Raw genomic sequence first — 6661 nt, 5'->3', positions numbered from 1 at the left:
CCATTTCTGGTGTCCCCCGCCGTAATATTGCTGGAATATTGCTAAAAGCGGTGTAAAACCATACTCACTCACGGAGCACTGGCTGGAACCAGGCCATGGCTTGATTCATCAGTTGAATATAGTGAAGTCAACACTGGAAACAGGTGTATTTATTCACAAGTTATTGGAAGAATGTGTTGTGAACAAGACCTTGGAAGTATTGAATGTGCACTCAAAGTCATGATTGTTCCTTAGCGATGTTAACGTATCTACACAAGGGGTTTACAGATGAAACTGGATTCCAGGAATCTTTATGCTTTTGGTGCAGGCTTTGGACAGTATTAGATTTGTTCCTGAGGTCAAGGTCATTGACTGTTTTAATGAGTTAATGGTGCAGGAGCTTGAACAAGCCATTGTTATTGTTGTTTTTGAACTGATTTCAATATATCACTGAGGGTACAGTAAGTTCACACAGACATTTATATTAACGTTTTAAATTGACTGTGTATTTTTACAGATAATTCTACCCATATTAAGCAAATGTAACATTAATTACAAAATGCTTAAAATCAACATAACTCTTTTAGTATATTCAGAACATCATATTCTGTTATACCTTTAATTTCAAGAATCTTGTTTTGAATCAAGATCTACTAAGAAATATTCAACTCTGACTATTTGTTTTAATTCTGAATATTGCCACCGAGTATTTTTACAGTGAAATATCAGTAAAAATAATAATTTGTTTTGCCTTATCTTGTCATAAGACCATGTATACAAAAATAACATGAGCAAGGAATTATTATGATGTTTGTAAAAGTGATGTTATATTCTGCTTTTAAACATTTGAAATGACATTTACCGGGAAGACATGGTCTCTTTGACTATACTCCACGATCGTAACCCTCTGATGAAGCCCCTCTGTACATTGTTCATGGCTTTGCATCTTCTTGATACTTGTGTCAAGTACCAAATATTACAAACTACCCTCATTGTACAAGGTTATTGTATTTGTTAAATATTAGTACCTGGTTGCTGTGGTAACATTGGTATATCACACTTGTTGATATTTGTTACGAAATGAATTTATAGATTTAGTCAACTTGTAACTATTTGAATTCAAATAATCTTGTACGATTGAGGGTTTGAAATGATCTCATTAAATGTCGTCATATATGTGTTATGAATTATGATTGTTCTGGTGAAGGATGTATTATGTATAAAGTGTTATCTAGTCAGATTCACATGTATTATGTATTTATTCATGTCAATGAATTAATTTTTTCTGTTTCATGGAATATCGTAAAAAGATTTAGAGAGAAAAACACCATTATTTTATTGATTTCAACTCAAGTGTAAATTTCTTACTAATGTTTGATATAAAAATCAACAGAGTAGGAAGCCAGGGTTTAGCTGAGGCCAAGGGGATATTTATGGGGGTTTAATCTATAATTGGAGGTTTATTACAATTTCGAAACCATACAATGTGTGCTTCTTATCTCACTGATGAGCTAAAACAACAGCCTTTGGTTTTTAAGTATACAACTTTGTTATCTATTCTATATTAAGACATATGCAAGATAGGTATACAGTCTAAATCTTGAAATCCAGTCTCCAAACATGTACTGGCTTATAAACTCAAGGCATCTTTGCAGTGAAGGGGGATGGGATGGATGGGTTGGGGAGGGGGAGTTGTTACTGGTATAGAGTGGAGACTTTTATTTGAAGTGCTTGGTGTTTAGGGCATATGGGTCCAGATGGTGATTATTATACTGTAATAAGGGATTCCAGGGGAACAGCTGCAGAAACTTCCAAGATCCCTGTAGGGGTTGAGGGCATTTCATGTCAAGCCTTGAGCTTCAAGTTTTTTGGGGATTCCAAAAGCTTCAATCTGCAGTTGAGAGAATGGGTTTCACACTTTATACATAAGATCACTTGGCAAAACCAAAATACCAGGTGTTCTCTGGACAACAAGTCAAACAGATATCTATTGGAATTTGATTCATTTTTATTCCTATAGTCACAGATATAATTCAGGAAGTAGAACTTCGACCATGGTACTAACATATTTTTAGGATATCAGGGCAACAGGTTTCTGTGAGTTCCAGATCCTGGTTCTCCCTGATTATGTTTTATGGTTTGAAAACTTGTGCTTGTGGGTTTTACCAAAGTGGTACCGGTAAATGTCTGAGTCCTGCATCACTTAAGGCTTTTCTTCCTCATTAAGATGTCACACCGTTAAGATGTAACTATAATACTGTTCAAAGCAGCATTGAACCCAGCTCACTCACTTGTCAGCACAACCATTAGGTTGTCCGATATGCTGATATGGATCTGAATGCCAATACCATTATTATCCTACATGGTCCAAGTTTCCATCCCCAGAAAGAGGCTGGGATATTTTCTGGCTGCTAAATTAGTTTTCCTGTGTGATCTTTTATTACTCTGTGATAATTTTTCCATGAAACATGAAATAATTGTTCTTATGCTGTTTTATCTTTTAATGCCAAATATTTTAAAACCTTCAACTAATGTATGTTTTTAGTTGTTATATTTACCATTTAAGGGAAACAGACATGAATGTATTTATTCATCAACATGTGATATGTTGAAATTTGTTTTTGATTTTTATATGTTATATTTCAGCAATTCATCTGAATTTATAAAACATTACTTTTTCATCAAATAAATTTGAACAATTTTATCTGCTTTAGTAATTGCAATAACTGCCATTTCAAAACCTTTCTGTGTGGGAATGTACATTAAATATTAATATGGAAAGATTGCATCAGTGCGCTAGAGATAGACAGGACTCTTTTGGAAGTGATGTCAGACTAGTCAGTTGTGTCTATGTGTACAAGGATTTTTGATATGGCTGAAGTTGCCTTTTTGTCATGTTTCCATGGCAACAAGATTGATGTTAAGTAAGCTAATGAAGCTGTAGGATTAGAACAAAACTGAATAAACATTTCAGTTGTTATTTGGACAGAAATTGTAATGATATGTATTTTAGAATCGTATCCTCCATCTGATAAAAGTTTGTCTAATTTCAAGAATAGGTGTTGCCAGCTGTATTCAGCAAACCTTTTATTTACTGACCACAATCAAACAATCTGACGTTTTGGTATTATCCACAATACCAGCTAAACATTTTGTTCACCACTGCCAACAAACTTTTTATTTTGGGCATATTTCTGAACAAACTATTCATTTTGGGCATATTTCTGAACAAACTATTTATTTAAAAAGTCTTCCCAGCCCCTATGGAATTAAATGGATGCTCTCTAAGGTTGGTTCATTATCCACAGTAGAGGTAGTCAGGACAGTTTGGGTTATTAGCATGGCACTCAATCCCACTTGTAATCCCAGGCCTATTGACACAATACTTACAGAATTGGCTGTTAGTTCAATCACCCTTGGGGCAGTTGGGTAGCCTTGTGGTTAAAACGTAAAGTTGTCATGTTGTGTTTGATTCCCCACGTGGGACAATGTGGGAAGCTCATTTTTGGTTTCCCCCCAACTTGATATTGCTTGAATTTAGCTAAAAGGGCATTAAACAATACTCACTCACTCGCTCAACTCATCATCATCATCATCAGCAACAGCAGCAGCAGCAGCAGCAGCAGCAGCATCACTTTCAGTGTAACTAGTCTTATATTGCTTGTTCAATGCACGTTTCCAGGCCACATTTGTCATATTGCATATATTTTAAACAGAAAACCTCAGAAAAACATACTGTGATAACAAAAAATCTATTGTCATCAAAATTGGTTTGTTTGTTTGATCAACCTTTGAACACAACAAACGCCTTTTATTTCTTAAATTTTGCCTCAATTCTCTACCCTCCAATTTACCAGAATTTGTTGTGCTTAGTTACATCTCTTTGCCGCCACAGGATTTCACAGATTCTCAGCCTTTATGCTCCGTGGTTTGTCAGCATCATATTTCTTCTCATAGGTTTCACTGCAGTGCTAAACATCCAAGAGCTTCATCACTTCCGGTTGCAGTGTTCACTCATCATCCCATAGGCTGTGGTTCATTCCCCACATGGGTACAAAGTGTGAATTTCATTTGTGGACTTGCCACGGCAATATTACTGGAATATTGCTAAAATCGGGGTAGAACAAACTCACCCCTACACTTAGCTGTTATGCAGTGATATACTAGTAACTGAAATACTAGACAGAGCAGTGGCGACTCCTCACTTACCACTTTCATGACTAACAGGATCGGGTGGTCAGGATCGCTGACTTGGTTGAAGCATGTCATCATATCCCAATTGCGTTGATCGATGCTCATGACGTCAATCACTGGATTGTCTGGTCCAGACTCGATTGTTTACAGACCACTGTCACATAGCTGGAATAGTCTTGAATGCGGCATAAAACAACAAACCAACCAACCAACCACCCTTTATGTAACATGTTCATAATGCTATGGATTTCAGTTTTTGATTCTTAAGGATGTGTTGAAGGGAGTTTAAAGAAAATAATCTGTTGATAAAATATTGTGTTTGATCCTTTGGAAAGAGCATGTAGGAAGTGTTGATGTTTCCCAAATCAAACAGTTGAAAGTTAACTTTTGTACATTTAAAGATGATCTGTAAAATGAATGTAATGCAATTGTTTCAAAATCCCATCTCTGACAGTGGTTAATGTCCAGTCTATGTTCAACTGATGAATGATGGGATGAGTTACTCTGTGGAGATGTTACAGATTTAACTGTGTTCTTGTTCACCATCGATAGAACTTGATATACATAAAGTTTGACCAAATAGTTCGGATTTAGGTTGTAATTATGAAATTGATATATTTGTTAAAAATTATGTTTCATACATTTTTCTGTTAAGACAACATCAAAAGTTAGAATAAACTGTTTTGATTACATATGTGTTCTTTTCTTCATGATGCATGTGAAGACATTTATATGTGGCTGCTGGAAGGGAGAGAATGTTGCCATATATCCGTATATAAAACGTATATTAATGACTTTTTAATGAGTATTATTTATTTTCCTTGACAATATGCAAAGGCCAAATTACAATGAAACTCTTACAAAATAATTATTTCAAGTTGTTTTAAGTCAACCACAATTTCTTTCTTAAAATTATTTTTAAAATTAATACAATAACGTCTTGTACCCATATAAATAACATTCAAATGACGTCAGGAAAGGCCTTCGACGACTGAAATCATACCCTTGAATCGACAAAAAACGTTAGAATAGATAGTTCAAGCTAAAACCTGGACATTTAATACCGCGGCAAAGGACTCCGCTATCAGTATAAATTTCTTTTCATATAGGAATTTGTTTTTTTTGCTTTCTGCTGACATTTACATTGTGATGTGAGACACACAGGTAGAGTGTTGAACATTACCGTGTTCTCCATTTAGAAATGTGGGACCGCCTCCGTGGTCTAGTGGTAGAGCGTCCGCCCGGAGAGCGGAAGGTCCGGGGTTCGATACCCGGCCGCGTCATACCAAAAGACGTTAAAAGATGGTACTTGTTGTTACCCTGTCTGGCGCTCGGCATTAAGGGGCTAAAACAAGGACTGGTCGGCTCGGAGTCAGTATACTGTGTCTGAGTGGGGTATCCATGTTAAACTGCGGCATGGTATCTCAGTGAGCTAGCGCTATAAATCGGCATCAGTCCGGGCTAGTACAAGCAGACACACAAACACATACACGTACATGCACGTCGCTATATAAGTGCAATAATCTTGGACGCGACGTTAAACCAAATTTCACCTCACCTCACCTTAGAAATGTGAGCTCTGCTGCATACCTGCATACCTTCTCACGAAAGGACTGTTTAAGCTATAATCAAAATGTCAGTGTTCATTTAAAATTATGGACGCAAAATCTGTTCGATACACGGGGCTTCCTGTCCCAGATGAACAATTTCCTTGCAAAACGGTGAATAATGTATTTCCACTTCTCTACAAATCACAAGAAGATGCAACTTTTCGAAAGACATTGTGAAATAGGAATTCCTATCGGATTTCAAAAGACAAACCATTATTGTTATCTCTCTGATTATGGTTTCAAGTGTGTCAGCGCGATATCGGTGCTCGTTTGTTTCATCGAAATAGTAAATGTTTGAGACCTGCATCACATCTGGCTTTCCTCACACATCACGCTGACACACCGCTGTTCAAACTCATTTTGATTGGTTGATTTGAAATGCGTCTGCGGGAGAAGTTCTGTGGAAAGCTGCTGATATTGTTGAGCTGTCACTTCCTGGACAGGGGTTGGTGGTTAAAGCGTTGCCTCGTACCACCTAAGACCCAGGTTCAATTTCCCACATTGTGTGAAGCACATTTCGGTGTCCTCTGCCGTGATATTGCTGGAATATTGCTAAAAGCGGCGTAAAACCATACTCAATCTCTTCCTGGACGGAGCTGGAGTACAGGGTGGTCCAGTCGTCTGAGACGCCACAATTCGCTGTACAGAGGTGCGTCCCTGGACACGCCAGAAACACATGATAAGTGGTTAAAATCCTGGTTTGCCCCGATTAGGATTCTAGGCTGGTGGGGTTCAGCGTCGTGGTAAGCGTCTGAGAGCTGCATCACTTCGGTCTTAGCTCTTATTTTAACTTTCACGCCGTGATATAACTGGAATAATGTTAAACCAAACTCACTCACTCCAAAACGGAGCTATAACAACGAATGGGAAAGAGCGAT

Source organism: Haliotis cracherodii, unplaced genomic scaffold, assembly GCF_022045235.1.
Source record: "Haliotis cracherodii isolate W230 unplaced genomic scaffold, xgHalCrac1.p SCAF_2, whole genome shotgun sequence".
NCBI lineage: Eukaryota > Metazoa > Mollusca > Gastropoda > Lepetellida > Haliotidae > Haliotis > Haliotis cracherodii.
The sequence above is the reverse complement of the archived record's forward strand: the minus strand, read 5'-3'. Positions refer to the sequence as shown.